Source organism: Prionailurus bengalensis, chromosome B1, assembly GCF_016509475.1.
Source record: "Prionailurus bengalensis isolate Pbe53 chromosome B1, Fcat_Pben_1.1_paternal_pri, whole genome shotgun sequence".
Classification (NCBI taxonomy): domain Eukaryota; kingdom Metazoa; phylum Chordata; class Mammalia; order Carnivora; family Felidae; genus Prionailurus; species Prionailurus bengalensis.
Window position 1 is genome coordinate 30255083 of NC_057344.1, and position 25442 is coordinate 30280524.

Genomic DNA, 25442 nt, shown 5'->3' on the forward strand with positions numbered 1-25442 from the left:
CAAACAGTTGACTTTGTTCTGGTTCACATCATAAGCTATGCACACAGCTGACCAGTGAACTAACACATCTATACTTTTGGTATAGGTATGAAGGATTATGCAAGAGGGCAGTTGGAAAGGAAAAAAATTTTCCTCTGCACTCTTGGATGCAGTTTGTGGGGGCCTGCGAATTAGGATAACAAAAGGCACCTACGCCTGGGTGGCTCAGTGGGTTGAGCATCCAGCTTCCTCTCTGGTCATGAACTCAAGGTCCTTGAGTTTGAGCCCTGCATCTGGTGGGCTCTCCACTGTCATCTCAGAGCTCTCTTCAGATCCTCTGTCCCCTCTCTCTAACTTTCCATCTCTCTCTGTTTCTCTCAAAACTAAACATGAAAAAAAAGAATAACAAAAAGCAGATTAACAAAAGTAAAGGCATACAATTTTCATTATTCCTTTATTAAAAATTTTTTTAATGTTTATTTATTTTTGAGAGAGGGACAGAGTTTGAGGAGGGAGGGGCAGAGAGAGGGAGACATGGAATCTGAAGGAGGCTCCAGGCTCTGAGCTGTCAGTCAGCACAGAGCCCGATGCAGGGTTCAAACCCACGAACTGCGAGACCGTGACCTGAGCTGAAGCAGGACACTTAACCAGCTGAGCCACAGAGGTCTCTTATTATTCCTTTATTAAACCAAAGAATATTTGTGTGTACAGGAGTTCACAGAAAAGTAGTCAAACTCAAAGAAGTGGTTAGATGTGGGGGTTTGAATACCATTCTTAACAAAGGAAAAGAGGTTTAGACTTAAAGAGAGGACAGGTTGTGGGGAAGTGACTAGGAAATATGTAGTGGAAACTAATAGAAGATAAGGACTATTTTAGTAAGATCTTTTTATGCAAACTCTTCTTGACTCTCCATATCTTTGATGATAAGGGTCCCTTTTTCTTCTTGGTACCGGGGTGGGGGCTGAGGGATAAGCTGGTAGGAAGCATCTTCCTCAGAGGGATATTTATGCCTTACTTCTTTCAGGTAGAGAGGGGGAGGGCAGAGAAGTTCTGCATCTGTTGATATTCAGTTGCCTTCAGCTCAAAATAATCCTTATGCCAAATTGGAATATTTTGGCATTTTGGGATGGCATACTTTGATCCCCTTCATCTACCCCATCTGAAACTTTTGGGGAATTTCACACACCAAAAGCCTAGTCGGTAGCTATAGAGAAAAGATTTGGGTTAGTAGCTGAGAGGTAAGAGATCCGCAAAGGGGAAGAAGAATGGAGATTAGAAAAAGAATAAATAAGCAGGTAGAACAAATACAAACACGTTTCCTGTATTTGAATTAAACCAGTCTCCCAGGGCTGGGAATGGGTCAGTTCAGTTAAACAATTGTGTCTCATTGCAGGAGGCAGTGGTGCAGGTGGGAGTAGAGTATCCTCTGAAGTTGGACCTTTATATGGTGTGAGCAACCAGGCATTCAATGAGGGGCATTTCTATGGAAACAAAAGCAAAAATAAAGATTAATGGTTGGAGCAGAGCATAAACCCAGTTTTTTGAGTCCTGAGGGCAGTCTAGAAGATTTCTAGATGTTGGGCTCAAAGGGTCCTTAGATGAGGATAGTAATGGTAGTCTCACAGTCATAGTTATGTCCTGGAGCCCCAAGGACCAGGCTCTGGTAAGCTTCCTGAGTATCCCAAACTATGTGGTGATAAATTCTTTGAACATGCAGAGCTTCAGGAAAAGGGCACTTTTAGTCCTCAGTGGTGCTAAGTCGAGAGGGTGGGAGAAAATTAGAGACATTAATTGCAAGATGGCAGGATCCAGTTTACAAAAGAATGAAAGTAGTTCAATGATAATGAACACCCACAAAAGTGGGTCATTGTTTTCCACTGAAACACAAAATTTTCCTCCACAATCACCTTCATTTTGACCCAAGGTAATCAAAGTAAGACTATTTTTCTTTGCAAAATAAGTCTAATTTCATTAAAATTGGCCAAAGGTCAGTTTTCCAGGGACCACCCACCCCCTCCAAGGAAATGCCAATGTCAGTTCAAGGTTATGAAGACTTCATTTAGAATTTGATTTTGAGAAGTTGTCTAAAATGTCAAAAGATTTGAACATTCTATTAAATGGGATTCGCAGATCACTATGAAGCAATGCTAAGTTTTCAATTATTTAACCAAAATAAAAATAAAATATTTTAAAGATAAACATAGAAGATATCATGATTGTCAAACAACCACAAACAAAAAGAACTTAAATATTTCAATATTGAAAAGACTCAGTTTACCTAAATAATCAAAGACATTATGATAAAGGTGATGTGAAGAACCACAGAATCTTTGTTTTCTAGGTGGATCACTCAAGAAGTGAAGAAACTTCACAATCTTTTATTAAGAATAGACCAATACTCAAAAATTTTTTAAAAATAGACCAATAATCCAACACAATTTTATTGTTTTACCAAAGAAAGAAAGCAAAACTGGAGTTTTACACCAGTACACTATTGGGCTCATTTTTTTGACACCTTGTAAATAAATCCATTCAATCTTAGCCAGCTTGACCACACGAGATATACCTCTTCCTCTTTCTCTCTCTTTTTTTTTTTTTTCATAGATCCTTTACAGTTTTCTTCATCTTTTCAGATTTTTGTCCATTTTCCTCTTTCACTTTCTGGAATAGGCTTTAAAAATTTTCTCTAACCTACTTTAGGAAAAAATCACTCTCCTTTTTTCTTAAGGAAAACACATCTTATTTTCCTTGTGCACACTGCATACAGAGAGGGTTTTTTTTTTCTTCCTTTTTTTTCAAAAATGTTTTTGATGTTTATTTATTCTTGAGAGAGAGACAGACAGAGCATGAGCAGGGAAGGGGCAGAGAGAGTGGGAGAGACAGAGAATCCAAAGCAGCTCCAGGCTCTGAGCTGTCTTCACAGAGCCCAAGGCAGGGTTCCAACTCATGGGCCAATGGATCATGACCTGAGCCTAAGTTGGTCGTGCAACCACTGAGCCACCCAGGTGCCCCTCCTTCATTCTTATTGTTCCTATAGTTCATTTGCATATATTGATTAGCATTCTTAACTTGTAGTAGCCTTAATTTCCAAGAACTAATAAGTAGACAATGGGAACTGCCATATTCTATATTCTATGCTAGATGAACAAATTCATCAGTATACAATTTCATAGTGTCTAAAGATATGTTTCCTCATAGTAGAGTTTATCACTGTGGCAAAAGAGCGTGTTTACTAACATATTTTAGTCTTTCTGTAAAATTTAGAAGCCAAAAGTACATCAACTTGAAGTTATGCTTAGTAATTAATATTTCAGTATTTTATCTTATTTGGTAATGATCTGGATATTCAGTGAATATCTATCATTTAACTTACTATAACCTGAAGTTTTCAAGTCAGCAAAAAAGATTTTGGAAGTTACTTTTAAACTGATATATTATAAAACACAATTACTGTTGAAATACAATTTGTCAGAACAATGACTCACTTTGATTAAAATCAAATCTATAACTTTTATAATCTTAAATATCTGGTAGTTTATGTTAGCTTATTTGACTAGTAAACCCAAGTAGAATAAGATGTGAATGGGTATTATATTTAATGTTGGCAACTCTGAAGATGTGCTGATTTTATTAAATCAATTCTAATAAACTAGTTTTATTCAAGAAAGATTATTTCAGATCACATGAACTTGAAAAGCATTTGGGTTAGCTCCTATATTTCCAAGAGTTTTAAGAATATTTACTTTATAAGTGCCTACTTTTTCTAAGCCAATTTAGAATAGTGTTCCTTTATCAATCTTGGTAATACCATTCAGAGATAAGAAAATATTACATATTTACACTTAGACACACCATGCATACATACATTCATACATATACATATAGACACAATAGAGATTTAATGGGATTTTGCGTGTGTATGTGTGTGTGTATTTTAAGACTTTAGCCATAGGTCAGGTATAAATAGACACAAAACTCACTAATTTATATGCACGTTAGTTCTCATTTTTGTCTTTTTAAAAAATCCTAGTTAGGGGCGCCTGGGTGGCGCAGTCGGTTGAGCGTCCGACTTCAGCCAGGTCACGATCTCGCGGTCCGGGAGTTCGAGCCCCACGTCAGGCTCTGGGCTGATGGCTCAGAGCCTGGAGCCTGTTTCTGATTCTGTGTCTCCCTCTCTCTCTGCCCCTCCCCCGTTCATGCTCTGTCTCTCCCTGTCCCAAAAATAAATAAACGTTGAAAAAAAATTAAAAAAAAAATCCTAGTTATATTTATGGCAGATGGACCAAGCCAGTCACCTGCTCTATATGCCCAACAAAAAAGCTAAAACTTTTTACCAGTGTTTGTAGAGGAGACTCTAAAGATTTTTCTTTGACTCGTAGTTTGATGGAGACTGTGGCTTTAATCCCAGGTGATTGTTGTAGTCTACTGAGAAGTTACAGCAAGGTGCTCTTTGGGAGCCAAAGTTATTCCTTTAGAGGCTTACGTTTCAAGGAGAAGTGTCCTGTCCTTGAGAAGACAGTTCGGGGTGGTAGGAGATTTACATCTCAAAGCAGGAGAAAGAGGGCACAAGCTTTCAAGTAGTTCTAAGAAGGAGTTTAGGGGCATATTTGCCTATTTCCAGGGTTTTTTTTGTTTTTGTTTTGTTTTTTTCTGGAACAAACAGTGAATTCTTCTGACAGGTTAAGCTTTCTTAAGCAGGCATCACAAAAAACAGTGAGGGTGGGAGGTGTTTATGGTGGGATCTTAAGTTTGTTCTAAATCTGATTTCTGCTCTTTAGTTTTGTTAAGGGAGTCTTTTAGGCTAGCCTTGGGATTCGGTTTTTTTTTTTTTTTCTTCTTTCAATTAATCCTCCTATAGGTACCAATAGGGCATTTATTTAGGGTGAGAATTCTTTAAAAATTCTTCTAAATATAAAAACTTTTCCAAATCCAAAGACTGCCATTTGGCCACTGATGATTTAGGACCTGTGAAAGTATACCTGTTCCAAAATATGATGCAAAACCAGCAAACCTTTTTATGGTTTAATCATGGATACAAGAGGCGTCCCGAGGAGGGTACAGAAGATGCAGCCCCACTGATCCACAGTTACTCCCTAAGAGAGCCAAAGAGAAAGACGGCAAAGACCTTTGTTGGCAAGGCAGTTAGAACAGTGTTTGCATGGGGTGCCTGGGTGGCTCAGTCAGTTAAGTGTCTGACTTCAGCTCAGGTCATGATCTCACGGCTGGTGAGTTTGAACCCCACGTGGGGCTGTGTGCTGACAGCTCAGAGCCTGGAGCCTGCTTCAGATTCTGTGTCTACCTCTCTCTCTGCCCCTCCCCTGCTTGCTCTCTCTGTCTCTCTTTCTTTCTCTGTCTCTCAAAAATAAATTACCATTAAAAAAATGTTTTTAAACCACTTTGTTATAAAGACTCTACTTAGGGACCCAACCAACCCCAGAATGAATCTGGCCCAGTTCTTGTACACAAAAAAATAAATAATAATAATTTTTAAAAATTTATTATCATTTTTTGTACTCAAAGTTCTTACCCAATGGTGAGAGTGAGAGAACATGTTCATGGCAAGTACTAAGTCAATACAGTGAAACAAAAAAGGACTGTGGAAGAATAAGGAATGGACAATGCAGCTTATTAAAGAGGTGACCCAGGCACGGAATCCCGAAGCCAAGTAAGAGTTCAGATTGAGGGAGAGAGTTTTTGGAAGGAGAGGGTGGGACAGGTTAGTGGTAGAGCATATGTAAGATCTTTGAAGAATGAACACATTCTTCATGTCCCGAGTGTGGTTTGCAGGAGGCAATGTCCACTGACGAAACTAAGGTGGTAGTTGAGGCCAGTCTATGTTCCAGTCTATTGGAACATTTCAGGGATTAGTTGAATCTTTTGACTACAGAGATCTGACAGAAGCATCTAAGTTAGGAAGTGTTATGATCTGCTTTGCTCCTTTTAGGAAAACAACTTTGGTGGCCATGACAATGATAAACCAGAGGGGACAGAATTTGTTGGCAAAGGAAGCAGTTAACAATTATGTTGCAATAGTCTAGTCAAAAGGGGCACCTTCATGCCGTTTCCGTGGGAATATACACTGTTTGGGGAAGGTAATCAAGGGCACAATGATAATAGGTAGAGGGGTGTTCAGTGCAGTAGCAACTGCAGAGAAGGTGTGATATGGCTAAACAAAGTAATACTTTTCAACCATCAGAAAGAATTGTAGACATAAATGCTCTACCATGAAAAAATGTCCACAATATAAGGTGTGTTTTTTTTTTTAAGTTGCAAAACAACAGGGAATTGGATGAAGGTGGTCAAAAGATACAAATTTCCAGTTACAAGGCAAATAAATACTAGAGATGTAATGTAGACATGATGGTTATAGTTAACACTGTTGTATGATATATTTGAGAAGATATGGCATGTTTAAAAAGGATCCTAAGACGACTGAGGTTAATTTTCTCACCAATCCCAATATGGATTTGAAATCAACTTTGAGAAAATGAGGATAAATGAGGATAAATAAAATGAGGGTAAAAAAGAAAGTAAATACGAAGTATTCTAATCACAAGGAAAAAACTTTTCTGTAAGTTTATTTATTTTGAGAGACGGGGGTGGGGGGGGTGGCAAAGAGCTAGGTGGAGAGAGAGAATCCCAAGCAGGCTCTACATTGTCAGTGCAGAGCCCACTGTGGGACTTGAACCCGTGAACCGTGAGATATGACTTGAGCCAAAGTCAAGAATCGGATGCTTCACTGACTGAGCTGCCCAGGTACCCCCCCCCCTTTTTATTGTATCTTTTGAGATGATGGATTAAACCTACTATTGTATTCATTTCACAGTTTATGGAAGTCAGGTCATTATTCTGTACAACGTAAATGTACAGAATGCTGTATGTCAATTACAACTCCATAAAACGAGGGGGAGAACTGCAAAGTGAGATATATAGATATAAATATAGATATAGATATAGATATAGATATAGATATATAATATTAAACTTGTGAAAAGAAAAACAAACTTTTCTATTTGGCTGTAGTCATATGAAAAATTTATATACCAAAATGGTAGCAGTTGTCTTTCTGGTATATAAAATTATTAGGAGGCTCTCACTGTGTATTTTTTATACTTCTATACAGTTTGAATTGCTTGTAGTATTCAAATATTAATTTGTAATCTAAAAGAATACATAAGACTTTTAAAACAGAGAATGCTGGATTAAGGCAGAGTGGCATCAGGCGGGAGAGGGTTGCCTGGAAGCTGTCACCAACTTAGATGAGAGATGATTTGTTATTTGAGGGATAGAAGAGATGAAGGGAAAGGGGAAAAAGTTGAAGGTGACACCAACATTTCTAGCTTGGTATGTTGGTTGTCTGTTGATTCTATTAATAGAAATAGAGAAAAGAAAAGGCAGAGGAGAATTTAATTGAGCAAGATGACTTTGTGAGTTCATTTTTAAGGTCCTGACAAGGCATCTATACACTTGCCTTGAACCGTGTTACTTTCCAGCAAGTCATTAATATTTATGATGTCTTAGTAGGTTGATGTGTGCGCATGGTTTGGGAAGGTAGGAGTTAATATTTTTAGAGATTGACATTTTTATCTGTCTTGATCCTTTTACTGTCCTTTCATTCAGACCCTGAAATTATTGCTGGAGGGAAGGAATGCGGCATGGGCTGTGAGGATGTATTTTTTGGTTTATTTTTCACTTCAAGCTTAGCCCCATAAGAGAGAGAAGATTCTTAACTGTAGGAAAAATATTTTGGTCAGAACAGGTGAAATAACATGGCTATCTATCATAGACACTTTTTTTTTAAGATTCTAATAAGTTGGAGAAGAAGAGAAGAAAGAGGAGTGTTTACAGGTTCCTGGGGACAGCAAAGGGGACTCACACTCCACTTCCTGGGCGATGTTGCTAAGGAGATAGTAAGACAGCCAGTGGAGGGAGGTGCCTGTGGGGCCCAGTCAGTTAAGCAACTGACTCTTGTTTTTGGCTCAGGTCATGATCTCATAGTACATGAGTTTGAGTCCTGCATTGGGCTCTGCACTGACAGTGTGGAGCCTCCTTGCGATTCTCTTTCCCTCTCTCACTCTATCTCTCTGCCCCTCATGCAGGCATGCTTTCTCTCTCAAAATAAATAAACTTTGGGGGAAAAAAAGACACCCAGAGGAGGTTGTAGGATCCTAATGAGTACCACCTGTACCTCATTTGCAGGAAGGGTGGAGGAAGAGGAATGGAGGGACAGATGAGTGCAGGAAGAATGACTCCAGAGAAGAAATGACTATGTTCATGTTGAGACCAATGGCTTCGTGTATAGCCACACAAAAGGCCTAAATTGTTGTCCCAAAGCATTCAGGATCACCACCTCCTAAGGGCCATGCAAACTGAGACATAGCCTCTTGTCAGCAATCAAGGAAGATGGATACTTTAGGACCAGGGGTTCTCCTCAATTCTGCTTCTGTTCATCCCCCCTAGTATCTGGAAAAAATTGCTGGGGACAGGATCCAAAAGACTGTGGTTAATTTTCTCACCAATCCCAAAGATTAAGGATTTGAAATCAACTTTGAGGAAATGAAGGTCTATTTTTGAAATATTTGAATTATGGACTGAGGTTTTTACCAGCTAGACCAGATAAGATAGAAACTGTTCCAAATCACAGAGCAACCAGACTCACATGTTCAAACAATTATGAAAAACATATAACAGATTTTTATCAACAAATACATCAGTAGGCAAACTTATGACCTTGCCTCATCGTTCTTGGTTCTCATCAAGATGTACACACCACACATACACATGCACGTGATTCTGTGGAATACAGAGACTCCTTAGAAACATATATATTAGAAGTGAGTACAAACTGCATGTAGTCCTGAAGTTCTGTAGAAGACCTCTTCTTTAATATGTAAAAGTATACCCTTTTTCTCACTATTTTCCTAGACCAGTACAGACCCTTCTAACCAGTTTAATAGCCCTGATTATGCACAGGTGTTTCATACTTAAATTGAAAGGAACAGGAGTAGTTAGATTATTTTAAGTCTCTTTAGTTCGGTTGGCGTTGAGAACTTTTTCAAAGCGTATCCAAGTTACTATTTGTCAGTTGACTTGCATGGTTTGTATTTGAGTCAGTCAGACGTACTCACTGATAAAAACTAAGAACTCTCAAATGAGGCAAGACTCTGGTAACATTAAATACTCTACGTAAAGGCAACGGTGTGTTTTAGAGGGACGTTCAGAGCAGGTGAGTAGATGGGTGGCCATCAGGTTAGGAGTGTGCAGCTGTGACCCTGAATGCAGAGTACAGCCTGGGGATGCTGTGATGTTATGGCTGCTAGGAAGCTAGATTCACCGGGCAGAACCAGGACCAGTAGGGTGGGACTGTCATAGATGCTTCGGTCTCGTGCTGGACATTGTCTTGGTTTCCTCATGGCCAAGGACACAACGAGCAGGCAGCTGCAACATGATGAGAGGTTGTTCTGTGCCACAAGTTTCTAGCTCCCGAGCTGGCCTTCTTCATAATTCAGCAATAAGGAGAAAGAAGTGGGAGAGAGGGCATTGCATTATGGGAGAACGTGGGGAGGGGAGAAACTTCTAGAGGAACTGGGATTTAGATGGAGAGATATTTCTGTTTGATACTAACATAAACATACATATTCAGTCAATATATTTTGAATTACTTCTGGATTACTTTGAATTACTTTTAAATAAAATGTATTCAAGTTATGTCAAAAACCATGTCTACTTCTCAAAAGGTTCTGACGTAGGCCTTATAGTTTAGCCAGTCGGCAATACTCCTCATAATTTACTAAATAAATTTGACATTGAATTAACAGAACAATGAACTATAAACTCAATCATAGCTTTATGATCCAAGAATTTCTTGTTATTTTTTATAGCTTTTTGTTGTTGGTGGCAGTGGTGGTGGCTGTTTTTTCCAGTTTTTTTGAAATACGTAGCTTATTCATATAGCTATGTAATTCACTATAGCTTATACTTTTCTTTGCATTTCAAAAGGACTTAATAATAACAGCTAACATTCATGGAGTATTTATTTTATGCCTGACATTCTTCTAGGTGCCTTTATCTCATTTATCCCACACAACAGCCTTAGATGGTAAGTGCTTTTGTTAGTGCCTTTTGTTGATGATGTGAATGAAGCACAGAAAAGCTGGTTAACATGTTCAAGACCACGCAGCTAAGAAGTGACTTGCCAAAATTTGAAGCCAGACAGGTTGATTTCAGCATTTACAGTCTTAAACACAGTACCATTTGCTTCTTGTATATGATGGATGCTTCTGGAAGAAGATTAGTAGGGTGGATTAGAGGAAAGAATATACATTTTTTCAGTCATATACTATTTGAATTTGTTTATAGTAAGTGTGCATTTATTTTATAACTTGAAAACAACAAAAAGAAATAGAAAAACAACTTATTCTTTGAAAAATAGTGTTGGGGTATCTATTTCGGTCTAGGTTTTTTTTTTCTTTCCTTTTTATCTGTTTTAGTTTTAAAATGATCCAAACTTAAAATGATCAAATGATCCAAAATGACAAATATATGTGAAAATTTGGGACAGTAAAATTGTGACCTTTCTATAAAGACAGAGAAGTGTGTAAATAAGGCCATTTTCATGACACTGAAATAATGTCAGGTCATGGGCAAAATACTCATGTTTGGTAAAATAGTTTATTTTAGGTAATTCTTTGTATTCACTAGTTTACTGAACGTTGTATAGGTGTTTATGTAAATGATATATATTTAAATCTTTTTAGTAGCTCCTTTTTATTTGTGCTTCTCAACATGTTTAAGCAAGTGGAGTCCTTCCATATAAGGGGCAAAAGAATGTGGGGCCTGAAACAGGCTGACAAGAGGAAATGCATCCTGTCTGAACAAGCAAGAAATAGGGAAAGAGAGTAAAAATTCTTGCAACGTGTAGCTCTTTAGAAAAAAAAAAAGTGGCCATTTATTTCGCCAACATAAATTGATTTGTCACTTTCAATAAAAGGCCTAGAAACACAGATAGACTAGAAATGCCTCCCTGGGGCTCAGTCTCTGTCTGTCAAATGGGGTAATGAGTCAGTGGAATCAATGACATTATCTAAAAACTCCCTTCTACTTCCACCTTCCTCTCAATCTCTTGGTCTGGTCTGTGGATACACATGTCCAGCCAGAAGTATTATTGGATACAAAAAAAAGTTTGTATCTTCTTTGAGGTTAGAACAAACAGCTTGTTTTCATGTGTATCAATGAAACTCTGGGTGAGAAAACAAAACTTTGTGATAAGGGACATAGTCCAGTTGGTCGGTCTCTGATGGTACAAAATGCTGTATTCCAAGTCAAGCTGCATATTTAGATGAGCCAGGGAACTTATTGGTTATACCATTTTACTATTTCAACTCAAATGATGTTTGCACGTAAAAATGAGACCATCTAAATGAGACTGGGAAGAGCCAACCAGGTGTAAAAGGCTCTAGACCTACTGTAACACTCCTCAAGACCCAAATATGACCTGAAGATGTTGCTGTACTGATTAGCAACAGTAACAAAGTTTTTCTAACACGTCCATAACCTCCAAACGTTTTCCAGCTGTATACTGTAGCTCTCAGGGATTGGCAGGGCTGAATCAGAATATCTCTTTGCCAAGACTTGTCTGCACATTCTTAACCTTTTTTTGTTTGCCAAGAACAAAGAAAAATTGTTGTAAACTTAGCTGCTGTTGTAACATATGAACGGTCTTTTCTGAAAATGCAAATGAGACAAATAAGAATCATTACATGCAGTCATTTGCAGCATGCAGTTACATTTGGGTTCTGCTATTGTATGTATGTATTACTTTCATACCTAACTTGATATATTTTATAGTGCTTTACCATTTTCAAAGCACTTGCATATGTGAGTATCATTTGATCTTTTCTGAGAGCCGCTGTTTCTAATGTACTTCATGTTCAAAAACATTTGATGCTTAAATTTATAGGGTGCATGCATCACACAACAAATGTTTTGATTACTGTTGTATGGAAATGTTTATTATGCACCAAAATGTAGGTTATGCATATTTGGCAAAGTAAGCCATCGTCCGTTTTTACTGGCCTATGAACTGGATTTTCAAACACTACCAAATACACCTGGGTATTTTTTTTTTAATGCAAAAAAATGGATGGTTGCTTGTGCCAGTATGTAGGAAATAATGAAGTATCTGGGTCAGGTGAATTATTACTAAAGATTTAGTAAGGCTTAAAAATTTGATACACCGAGAGCTTCATCGCTAACACATAGGTAACTTGGGACGCCTGGGTGCTCAGTCGGTTGAGCGTCCGACTCTTGATTTCTCCTCAGGTCACGATCCCAGGGTCGTAAGATTGACCCTGCGTAGGGCTGTGCACTGAGCGTGGAGTCGGCTTAAGATTCTTTCTCTCTCCCTCTGCCCCTCTCCCCTGCTCGCTTGCTCTCTCTTAAAAACTTTTTTTAATAAAATAAAATAAAACATATAAGTAACTAATAAACCCCTTGCTTCAAATAAAACTGCATGTTGGGTTGCTCAGACTTTATTACCATTCTATAAGGCCAGAGTTCTCAGTTATGATTAACTGTGAATAAAGAATTTATCAAGAATAGCAACTCATAATTTTGTTTGGTAAGTGACCACTACCCCCCAGGGATGCAAGACAAATTCTCTAGAGGACTCAAGAGACTTCAGAGAAGACTATATTGAAGATCTGAGACAACAGGAGTATATTTGAATAGTTCTATAAGTAAAGGTGGGTAATTCTAGGTCAGAATAAGATCATGACATTTGGCTAAAAGCTGTCATGCTCCCCGCATCTGCCTGCTCCCGCCTGTTTGAGGTGAGGCATGGTCTGCCTGGGTGGTTACCCTACGCAGTAATATGGCTCGAGTCCGAAGTGAGTTCGTTGTTCTCCAGCCGTGTTGCTTTATTTTCTTGTCTTTGAATGTCCCAACCCCCTTTGCAGTTTTCTGTCTGGAGTATTTTCTCCATACTCTTACTAAGCTACTAAGGTCTCCATTTAAATTCACTTCCTTGACAAATTCCTCCTTTATAATAAATAAGCTTATTTCTCCTGCTAGACACAGTCAAGGACAGAACCCCCACGCTGTGCACGTGTGGAGCTAGAAGAGGGAGAGTCTGTGTTGGCTGCCATATTTGGAAGGAAGGGGACTGTGTGTAAGAAGCTTCCTCAAAAGAAAATAAAGGATGTGTTTATATATGTTTCTCAAAGACCTTTATTTTATTGATTTATTCTGGGGGGTGAAAACTGCATCAACACGTATTGTGTTCCTGCTGCGCGTGCATTAACATGCCTAGCTCTGTGGCATATACAACAAGGTTAGGGGCACAGCCTTCTTGAGCTGCAGATTTATTTGAGGAGATGGCTAGATGTTATCTAGAAATATCCTATCGAGAATTCGTCTTCTATCCAGAATAATACAGTGAGGTGCTAGACCATACAATAGCCGGCCTGTATGGGATCACTGGAGAGCGAAGACGAGCTCTCTTTAACTTCTAGTACTTTTCCACAGTATTCACTTGGGTTATTACTTTATACTTACTGAATTGTCCATAAAATAGGTAAAGGAGAAATATATATATATACACACACATATATATATATATATATTTTTTTTTTTTTTTTTTGAGAAAGAGAGACAGAGCCTGAGTAGGGGAGGGGCAGAGAGAGAGGGGGACATAATCCAAAACAGGCTCCAGGCTCTGAGCTGTCAGCGCAGAGCCCGATGCAGGGCTTGAACTCATGAACCATGAGATCATGACCTGAGCTGAAGTCGAACGCTCAACCGTCTGAGCCACCCACGCACCCCTAAAGCAGAAATATGTTAATAGATTACCCTATAAACACAAATTGGTTTAAATTTCTTGTAGTAAAGATCAAATCTGGGACAGAGAACAAGGGAAGAAAATAGGGGCTATCTAGAAATGAGACTCAGGACAAGGAAACAGTGTGTGGTATATAAAAAGCCTAGATGTCAAGATATAAGGAAAAGATGAAAAAGGAAAGGAGGCTGCTAGCACCAGATATAAATATGTATTTTCATATTTCACAATTCTGTCCTGGGCCAGTGCTGGTGACAGATTTTCAGGTCCTTTTTTGAGTACTCATTCTTCACATCCTTCCCATGCTCGTTATTTTGATCCCCATCATGCTCCCTGTTCAAAGAGCATCTAGAAGCAGAGTACAATGACTGCACTGGCACCTGTCGCTAGGATGCGTGTTACTTCCATCACCAGAACCTGCCAAGCAGACTTCCCAGAGCCTCCGAGACAAAGTCCAGATGGAGGGGGATCTTCTATTCTCAATCTATAAAGAATCTCATAAGTCCTTGCAATATCTGGTCTCAAGTGAGGGGGTGACAAACTGACCTATGATAAAATTTGGAGTGTGGCTAGGAGTGAGGCTCAGAGTTCCCATTCCTGTTGTTTTCATTTCCACAGAAAGGTAACTTGCACAAAGAGCAGCACAAGACGCTATAAAAGAAGGGACTGGAGAGATCCCGAGACGCACAGGGATGAGAGCAGTTTGCAACCCTACAACTCTGCTGAGCACTGTTTCCCAGTGGTTATTACCATAAAGATGCAGAGAGAAAATAATTCACAGAGGGTTTCGCGGGAAAGCCAGACCGGGGGGAAATGTGCCTCCACTTGTTAAAAGAATAGCATCTGATTTGGTGTAATGGCTGGATAAGGAAATGAGGGGGAACAAAACCAAACAGAATGAATAGGATTTGGTGACCATAGTAATTTAGTTCATAGTGAAAAATCTGGCTGACCTCACAGAGAGTTTATTGTCAGATGTGTTAACTAGTAGACTACTGAATACAGGTACATTATGAAGTAAATCATAAGTAAGTTTTCATATGAGCCTTTTTAATGCTGTGGCATTTTAAATGATGAGTACTGTCATAAAAGTAAGTTATTATAATAACATTGTATTGTTTTTTCTCTTGAGACATTCTTAGAGTTTTTAAAAAAGTTTTACTTTTTTACTTTGAGAGACAGAGACAGCGCAAGTTAGGGAGGGGCAGAGAAAGGGAGAGAGAGAATCCCAAGCATCTTCTGCACTGTCAGCACACAGTCTGATGCGGGGCTTGAACTCACGAATGTGAGATCATGACCTGAGCTGGAATCAAGAGTTGGATGTTTGACTGAGCCACCCACGCGCCCTGAGACGTTTTTAGATTTTGAAAATATTTTCTAGATATGAAATAGACCTATACTTAAAGACCCTTGAAATTTGCCATATAATGTGGTTATTCTTTTAGAGTGAATTAAAGTTAATTTAGTTTTGAGAATTACTAAGCTCCTTGAGGTAACTAGAGCATATTGAAATCTTATAAAGGAAAGCAGGAACTCTTGGGAAAAAACCTGGTGTAGCTTTGTAATTAGAACTAGTTTGCTCAAATGACACTTTTACTTTAAACATTAAAAGCTTCCAGGGCACCTGGCTGGCTCAGTTGGCTAAGCGTCTGACTTCGAGTCAGGTCGTGATCTCACTTACATGAGCCTGCTTCAGATTCTGTGTCTCCCTCTTTCTCTGCCCCTCCCCTGTTCATGCTCTGTCTCTCTCTGTCTCTCTCTCAAAATAAATAAAGACTAAAGAAAACTTAAACATTAAAAACTCCTTAAATTATGTATTTGATGGATGTCTCTTGCTACAAATTAGAGGCTGATATTTCATTAAGCAAATGTATCACTTATAAATGATTTGTTTTGAGGAAGTAGGCATTACCTTATAGAAGTGGCTTCAGATAATATCTATGAAAATCATCATCATAATGTGATTTCATGTGGGATTTGAAACATTTTCAGACTTGGATAGAGATTTACATAAATCAGATTTCCACTGGAGGATCCTGAAATGAACTAACAATAATGTGGTACACATGCACGTTATTTTATTTACTAAATTTTAAATTATTTGTTTGCTTATTTTTGAGAGAGAGAACACAATGGGAGAGGGAGAGAGAGAACAGGAGAAAGAGAATCCCAAGCAGGCTCTATGCTAGCATGGAGCCCGAGATGGGTCTCAGTCTCATGAACCATGAGATCATGACCTGAGCCAAAATCAACACAGATGCTTAAACGAGTAAGTCACCCAGGCACCCTTTATTTACTAAATTAAGAAAAAAAATTTTAATATTTATTTATTTAAAAAAAATTTTTTTAACGTTTTATTTATTTTTGAGACAGAGATAGACAGAGCATGAATGGGGGAGGGTCAGAAAGAGGGAGACACAGAATATGAAACAGGCTCCAGGCTCTGAGCCGTCAGCACAGAGCCCTACGCGGGGCTCGAACTCACGGACCGTGAGATCATGACCTGAGCCGAAGTCGGCCACTCAACCGACTGAGCCACCCAGGCACCCCAATATTTATTTATTTTTGAGAGGGAGAGAGGGAGACAGGGAGACAGAGCGCGAGCAGGGCAGGGGCAGAGAGAGAGGGAGACACAGAATCCGAAGCAGGCTCCAGGCTCCAAACTGTCAGCACAGAGCCCGTCGCGGGGCTCGAACCCACAAACCAGGAGATCATGACCTGAGCTGAAGTCGGATGCTTAACAGACTGAGCCACTCAGGTGCCCCTGTTTACTAAATTAAAAAAAAATTGAAATATCTGATGTGGTGACAGAAAGGACACCTATTGTTTTGTGTCCAATAACACAAGAGACTTCCAAGATCAAATCAAAAGCAAGCCAAGCAGAATAGTGTCACTCAAAGAGATGTGAAAGCTGTGACGGATAAGCTTGAACTTGTCAGCCATTTTATTTGATCAAAGTAACTTTGTCAGAAGTTACCAAACCTTTATTTCCTTCTTTGTGCTGCCAGGATTTCTTGTATGTTGGAGACACATAAGCAAAATACAAAAGGGGTAGATTTTTATGTCTAATTTTCACATTTTTAGAACTGTTCTGTTCCTCTTATTCAGTATTTGCAGTACACATATGTATAGCACACACTCAGACACACACACACACACACACACACACACGGCTCTTCAGTCCTCAGCATCTCTAGTCTAAAGAATAAAAATGGAACTGTAGCAGAGTGTCTTAGTAGAGGGGGCTTGAAACCTGCTTTGCTACTCAGTTTTGGAATGAGTTTGGAGAACTCACTTAACTGAAGCTCTTCGCTTGTAAAATGGAAGTAAGAATAGTAACATCATAGGTTTATTGTGAAATCAAAGTAAAATAATGTATGTAAAGCTCTCACCACAGTGCTGGCAATCTAGTAAGGACTGATACATGGTGTTTGGTCTTAGTTCTCTTCTTATGTAATATTAAGTTATAGTGCAAATATTATTATAGGCTGTACCTATGTGATAAAGACAAATGGATACATAATTCCTTTGTGTTTGTTAGTTTTGTCCACATAATCCTAAAAATTTTAAAAGTGAGGAAAATCTAAATGATTGGTCAGTTCAGGCATCAGATAAATCTATTACATTCTGCTTTTTTAGGGCATAGTTTCCCAATATTTAATTCCCATAAATGCAGAAGTTAAGGCATTGAGATTGGAGTTACTCGTGATTATGGAACAAGTCCATGGTGGGACAATAATAGTGTGCTAATCAAACCAAGTTGAATATTCCTTCATTGCCCCCATGGAAGAAATTAATAAAGAAGGTTTTAGGGGCACCTGGGTGGCTCAGTCTGTTAAGCGTCAGACTCTTGATCTCAGGTCATGATCTGAGCTCAGGTCATGAGGTCGAGCTCCAAGTCAGGGTCTCCCTCCCTCTCTCTCAAAAAGAAAAGATACTTTAAAGTGTTTGTGTAAGAAAGAAAATAAATTTGGAAAATAAAAATCAAAGACAAAGTATATAATTAATATTCATTTCCATGAGAGAAATAATAAAAAATTGAGTTTATTGTTTTTACATGTATTTATTTATTTTGAGAAAGAGAGAGAGAGAGCACATGAGCAGGGGAGAGGCAGAGAGGGAGAGAGAGAAAATCCCAAGCAGGCTCCACACTGTCAGCATGAACCCCAATGCAGGGCTTGAACTCCCAAACTGTGAGATCTTGACCTGAGCTGAAACCAAGAGTCAGGCACTTAACCGACTGAGCCACCCAGGCACCCCCTGAAAGATTAACTTTAAAATATTGTTTTTAATATTATGAATTAATGATCTCCACCTAAGGCCGGTGTTGAAGAAAAGATACAAAGATTCAAATTGAGTGAACGCATTTCTGGAGAAAGAGTTTAGCCTATTCTTAAAGGAAAATAAGTGTAGCTTTCTAAAGAAGCTATGGGATGAAAAGGGCTCCTTTAACCTCCTCAGTTAAGAGTGGTCCTGCGTGTGCCTAACTAAAATCCCGCAAGAAAAACTTTAGTTCACCTCTATCTTTCTCCTTCTTTTCTCCTTCTTTGATTTTTATGTGAATATGAGAGCTATTAATAAATACATGGCAGACAGTTGGAAAGAGATTTCCTGAAATAAGGACCAGATGATAAGTATAAAGAAGTACAGTGCTCGCTTGAATTATGTTCGGAAGAGGGTGATGATACTGTGCAGGATTCACGTTTTGGCGACCAAGTCCAAGGGTCCATCTCCATTATGAATATTTCCCGTGTGACTTGGGCTTACTCCGTTTCAAAGGGACAAGCAGTCCCTCAGAAGTCTGCGAAGTCACCCCAGGGAAGCAGAAGTGTGTCAGCCACCCACACAGTTTCCTAGACAGCCAGGCTATGTTGCTTGGTGTCCTCCAGTGAGAGCTCCTCTTCCATGCCCTGTCATTTATGTGAAAAGAGCATTTCATGGGCCCCCATTATGGGCCAAGCTCTGTGCTGTGCATCCTACAAGTACTGCTCATTGAATCGGTGTTTTGATGTTTCTGTTTCAATCCCCCACAGCCATGTGTCCTCAAGTTTCAACATTGCTCCGCATTGCTCACAGTCCACAACTGACTGCGTCTTCATTCTTGACCAAAAAGACTGAAGGCGCCTCACCTTTTCTCGTCTTAATCGCTCTGTTCTCGCTGCCTTTGATTTGCTCTGTGTGACTACCTATCCTCCTTCTGCTTTTGTGGCAACAGGAGAAGTTAGCACTCCCTCTTTAGAGGCTAACCTTTCACCTCTCCCTCCCTTCTGCCCTCCATGGGGACCTTCATCCAACATTTGGATGTTACATGGACTTACATGCATCCCTAGGTTCTCCTTATTCCTTATTTTGTGTTTGCTTATTTATTTTGAGAGAGACAGAGTGAGCGTGTGTGTGTACGTATGCATGTGCATGAGTTGGGGAGAGGCAGAGAGAGGAGAGAGAGAGAATCCCAAGCAGTCTCCACACTGTCAGCATGGAGCCCAATGTGGGGCTCGAAACCACAAACCATGAAATCATGAACCGAGCCGAAATCAGGAGTTGGGACGCTTAACCATCTGAGCCACCCAGGCTCCCGTCTTGTTATTCTTAAAATCAAATGAACTTGAATCTTCCCCTCAAACCTTACCCTCTCTTGAGTTGCCACCCAATTTGTCTATTTTCATTGTTAAATTTCTCAAGGGAGTGCCCTACATCAGAATCCTCAACACATGCTTGGAGGACCGCTAGGGGTCCTGAGAGTCCTCAGGAAGTCCCTTTTGCAACTACCCAATTGTTTGATGCCAGATTTGCTACATATACTTCACCCAAAACAACATATTGCAACAGATAGAATGCAGAAGCAGATATGAGGATCCAGCTGTCTTCTATTAAGCCAGACATTAAAGGGATTTACAAAAATGTAAACCAATGCTTTCTTCTCACTAAAATGATTTTTGTTTGGGAAGGTATAGAGTTATTTTTCATTTTAAAAAAGATGCTATTTATTTGAACTTCTAGGGGAGTTAGTATTATTTTGAAATGAGTTAATACATTCTAAAAAATGTCTTGCTTCCTTAATTGTAATTCTTAGGACACTAACTACTGGAGGGGTAGCCCACAAAATCCAAAGCTTTCTGGGGATTCTCAGTCATTTTAGGAGTGAGAAGCAGTTTTGAGATGAAAAGGTTTGGGAACCGTCTATGTCCCTGGTTCCTTCCTCACCACTCTCCTCTCCTTCTTTTATCTCTGACCAGAGAACTGGCCCACCAGTATCCCACATCAGATTTCTCAAAGTTATTCTCCTGTTAAAGTGTTGTCCATAGTCTTTCCTTCTTCCTGGTTTCTCAGCGATGATTAACAGTGTTTACCTCTCTATTCTTCTTAACACTTTTTCTTCTACAACAGCACAGCCCTCTGATTTGCTCCCCACCTTCCTGATTTCCCTTCTTTCTCTCTCTTGGTTCCTATTCCCTAAGATTTTTCCCCCTCTCAGTTATCTGCACCTGGTTGCCCTTAAAGCTATCTTTCCTATTCCTTTCTCCAGCTTTCTTTCTAGATCTGAAGGCTTTCCCAGGGTATCAAACAAAAAGCATTCTAACTGCCAGCTGAATATCCTGTATCTCAGGATATCGTTTGGGTGTAAAGCCAAACGAAACAGCTTTTCCTCCAATAGTGCTGATTACTTTGGTGACCACTGCTATTATAGAAGTTCGATTCTCTTAATTACCAGATGTTAAAACTCCAGAGAGATTTTTTTTGCTCCTTCTCCTGCCACCTCACCTGCATGCATTCTGGTTGCCCTTCTGTGCTTCTCCAGTCCGTCAGACAACATATGTCTGGCAGTTTATCATCACAAACCCAGGCTACTTCAAGAGTCCCTTCTTAACGGTCTTCCCCTTCCACACGCAGAGAACATCACTTGCCCAATTAAGTTCCATCTGATTTTCCATTGAAATCACTGGTTTTCAACTTTTATTTTTTTTAACCAGGAAACACACTCTCCACCAAAAAACAAAAAAAGAAAAAGAAAAACCAACACAAACACACAAACCTAATATTTAGCAACCTAGACTCTCCAGGTGGATTTGCCACTGAAAACTGGATGGAAGAACTGTTTGAAGCTTCTAGGCTGCGTATGTTGTTTCCCAACATACGAAGGAAATCACGGAGGTGGCCATCAGAGAGACTGTTTTCCTGGTTGTCCTGGGCTTCCCCCAGTTGAGGGGGAAGCCAAAGCTAAGGAGTTTCTTTCGAGAGAAAGACGGGCAATACTGCCCTCTTCGAAGTTGATGGAGAGCCCAGAGCCATACCCACTCAGCCTTGGTCTGAGGCTGCCTCCATGGAGCTGTTGTCTCTTGTCCCAAGTCAATTTTTCTAGACAAGACTATTCTCATCTTAAGCGTGGGTGGTGTGTGTGTGTGTGTGTGTGTGTGTGTGTGTGTGTGTGTGAGAGAGAGACAGAGACAGAGACAGAGACAGTGACACAGATTGCCACCTTTTGGGAACTAGGAGAGCTAGAAAGTAGAGGTCACCATCATTCCAGATTAGGGCTTCACTTAATTTCCATATTTTCCTTCTTTTTTTAAGTTTATTTATTTTGAGAGAGAGGCAGAGGGAAAGGGAGAAAGAGAGAATCCCAAGCAGGCTCTGTGCTGTCAGCGCAGAGCACCATGTGGGACTGGAACTCACGAACCATGAGATCACGACCTCAGCTGAAATCCAGACGCTTAACTGACTGAGCCACCAAGGCACCCCTAATTTCCCTGTTTGCGATCTGAGACTTCATATTTGCACCCCCTTACCTAATGTCCCCAAGCTCAAAATGGCTATGCTTCAGTTTCTTCAGAGGATAAACCTCCTGTCCCCTTGTCACATGAGACAAGGCTCCATCCTCTGCTTTCCAAGGTACTGGAGTGGATCTGTGTGCCTAAATGCTTTCCACTTAAACTTCCATCCATTCAGTCCTTTCCCCCTAGCTTTCCATTTACCTGATGCTTCCAATTCTTTTTATTTTTTATTTTTAAAGTGAACTCTACCCCCATTATGGGTCTTGAACCCAGGACCCTGAGATGGAGAGTTGCATGCTCTACTGAGTGATCCAGTCAGGCGCCCCCTGGTGTTTCCAATTCTTGAGTCTCTGTAGCAAGAGTCAACTTTGTTCTTGTTGGTTTCCTCTTTTATAGGGACATAGCTTTCACCTTTTATGGCTTTACCAAGTTAGTCACTACAAATCTGTGAGCTCCCCATCTTACAAAATTGGAATATATCGTATCCACTATTTTTATCTTTTCCTGGCTTTCTTCTTTTCCTTGTGGGTTAGTACCCATGTTACTCATTTCTTCAACTTCATTTTAGTGGCATCTCAAGAGGTGTATTAGTTAACTGTTGCTTTGTAACAAATTACTATGAACTTGGCAGGTTAAAACGACACACACAAATGATCTCAGAATCACTGTGGGTCTGAGTCTGCGTGGGGCTTAGCTGCACCCTCTTCTTTATGATCTCTTATAAGACTACAATCAAGGTACCTGCCATGGCTGGGGTCTTCATGTGAAGGCTCAAAGGAGGAAACATCAGGTTTCGTGCTCCTGTAATAATTGGAAGTTTCAGTTCCTTCTGAACTGTTGAACTGAGAGTCTCAGTTCCTTAGTGACTGTTGACCAGAAGTCACTCTTGGTCCCTTGCCACATTGTCCTCTCCATATGTCCATATGCTTCATCAAAGTCACCGATCAAGAGCTGATTAGCAAGATTGGAAGTCACTATTTTATGGAAACTAACACAGAAATGACATCACTTTTGCTACATTCTATAGGTTGGAAGCATAGTCTCAAAGTAAGGGCATTATACGAGGGGTGTAAATACTAAAAGGTAGATTGGGGGCTCTTTTAGAGTTGGCCTGGCATAGGAGGCATAGGTGATTAACACATGTGTTCAAATCTCCACGTCAAACTGGAAGTCCCTATTCTCTCTCCCATCAAGTGTACACCCCTATCACTCCAATAAATCTGCTCTTCCTAAGGTCAAAAGTGACCTCCACCTTGCAAAAGCCAATGAACTGTCTCAACACGTCACTATACTCAAATAACCAGCAGCAACTGACCTACTGTCTTCTTGAAGCATTTTATTCCCTTGGATTTGGGATACCTCACTTCTCTGTTTCTCCGCTTCTATCACTTGCCTCTGAGTCTCAGGCTCCTTTGCTCTTTTTCTCCTTTCCTCCTGACCTCTATATGTTGGAGGGCCGCAGGGCTCCACTTTTAGTCCTTTACTTTTCTGTAATGACACACTCTACTTAAGAAATCAAGTCTCATAACTTTAGATTCCATCTTTATATTGGTTACTTCCTAATGTGTGTCTCTAGCTCCAAACTTTCTCCTGAGCTCCAGGCAATGCCCCATTCGCATCTGCACCTGGGCACACAGACATCTCAAATTTAGTGCAGGGTTCTCGATTTTCTTATTTTTCCTCCCCTCATCCCACTCTTCCCAAATTGGTTCCCATTTCAATACATATCACTACCTTCACCTAGTTGCTCAGGTGAAAATCTAGCAGTCTTTCTTTAGATCTCTTCTTTTCTTTACCCCTATGCAATTCTCACTCAGCATGTCTTGCCAGCCCCACCTTTAATGTATATCCATCCTCAAATCACTTCTCCCCAGGCTGCTGTCACTCAGGCTCACTCACCACTGTGGCTCAAGGGGGTAATTATATTCACTTCTAACTACTCTTCCTGCTTCCAGTCTTTCCCCGCTACAATCTGTTGTCCATATTGTAGTCAGAGTGGTCTTTTAAAATATAAGTCAGATCACGTCACTCTCCTTTACAAAACTCCCCGATGACTTCACGCACACTTAGAATTCAACTCAAAGTTCTTACCATGGCTTTCAAGGTCCATGACATCTGGCCCTGCCTTTCTGTCTCCTGTGTCCTCATCTTCTACTGTCATTCCTTTGTTCCTACCCCTCTAGCCTCACTGGCACATTTGCTGTTCCTCTGTTGCACCAAGCTTATTCCTGCCTCAGAAATTTTACATATGCTGTCCTTTCTACTTGGGATTCTTCCTTGTGATCTCAGCATGACTCATTCCTTTACATCATTGAATTCTTTGCTTAACCATTCCCTATTTAAGGAAGCCTTCCTTGACTACTCTGTGTCAAATAGCCAACCCTCTGTTATTCTTTATGTTCTTCCGTTGTTTTATTTTTCACCTATGACCATTTGAAAGTGTTGTTTGTGGTTATACATTTAGTGTAGTTGTTTACTGCCTGAGTATGAACTTTATGAGTGTAATACTTTGTTTCACTTACCACTGTATTCCTGTAGCCCAGAACAAAGCATAGTACATGCTAGGCATGCAATTAAGTGTTGAATATGTGAACAAGTTGTTAGATAAGATTGAACTTGCATGATCAGCTTTCTTAAGCGAACTTGGAGGCAAGAATCCAATTTATTGTAAAGTATGACAACAGATAGACTGATAGATACATAGACAGGTAGATATATATAATAAACATTGAGTTTTTAAAACTTGAATTAGTGATGGAAACTCTATGCATAGGTTGCCATGTGGTTTTGTTGTGTTGTTGTTGTTGTTGTTGTTGTTGTTGTTCCTTCTCCCCCAGCACTGAGTAGATAATCAAGGAGCTGTAAAATACCAAGGCTTTAATTCACCACATGACTAGTTCCTGTGTAACTTTCACCGAAATCTGTATTGTGGAGAATTGGGTGGCTCAGTTGACACCTTTAATCAAAACATGGCAGCCAGAATCATCCACTGAATAATTGATTGACCCTTACTTTGGACAACTGTAGCTTTCTGAAATAATCCAGGGCATACATTGTTAAACACCATTTTCAATAATAAATTAAGATCTTTACATTGTAGACTAACAGTGATTTTGATAACCAAGTACTTGAATTTAAATGAATTATAGGCCTTTCAACTGGAGTTGGTTTACGTTTGCATTCCTTCCTACCTCCCCTTACATCCATCCCTGCTTCACATATGAAGATTTTTGATAACCAGATCCACAAATCAATGCTTGGATAGAGTTGTTCTAGAAAGAGGTAGGCATTTCATTCTAGCGAGTAATTATTTCCATATCCCCTAAAACAAACTACCTATTAAGCCATTGAATATTTGGGACTTAAAAGTTGTATTTGGGAGATACTGTCTGTGATGTAGTGGAAATTTAGTGCCATGGAATCCTCATGAAATTTCTGAAAAGAAAATCTAGAAAAAAGGAGAAAAAGTAGTAGATTGAGCATATCCTATTGTCTACTGAAAAATTTTCCTACTTAAGAGGACTAAAACCCCAGACACTTATAAGTACACCCAAGAAAACCATCATATTCTTCCCATTATATGTTTCTTCCTACTTTTTCCCCTAAAAAGTAATTAAGCATTATGCTTAATTAGTTTTAGTGGAGAGATTGCTCTGATAATTTAGTCGAGAAAAGTGAAGTTTCTTACTGTTTCTTTGCCAAACATTTCAGCCAAAGTTATTAAAAGAAGAATCTAAGAAAGGGAAACTATGCAAGTTGAATTAAAAAAAAATCCATTTGTGGGGCACCTGAGTGGCTCAGTCGGTTAAGCGTCTGCCTCTGGATTTCGGCTTGGGTCTTGATCTCATGGTTCATGGGAT

General features: G+C 39.6%; 1 protein-coding gene and 1 long non-coding RNA gene across 3 annotated transcripts in view; one reads left to right on the forward strand and one right to left on the reverse strand.

The window, feature by feature from the left end:
* The window catches only part of NRG1 (neuregulin 1), a 1121130-nt gene that overhangs the window by 852352 nt on the left and 243336 nt on the right, over window positions 1–25442 (forward strand).
* On the reverse strand, window positions 1285–23954 carry LOC122471910. 2 transcript variants are annotated; one of them, XR_006294304.1, is made up of 2 exons: window positions 23674–23954; window positions 1285–1460 (listed from the first exon to the last, which is right to left on the reverse strand). It is a non-coding gene; the product is annotated as an uncharacterized LOC122471910 (long non-coding RNA). The 2 variants fall into 2 exon arrangements; XR_006294303.1 differs by lacking the exon at window positions 1285–1460 and adding an exon at window positions 21819–22533.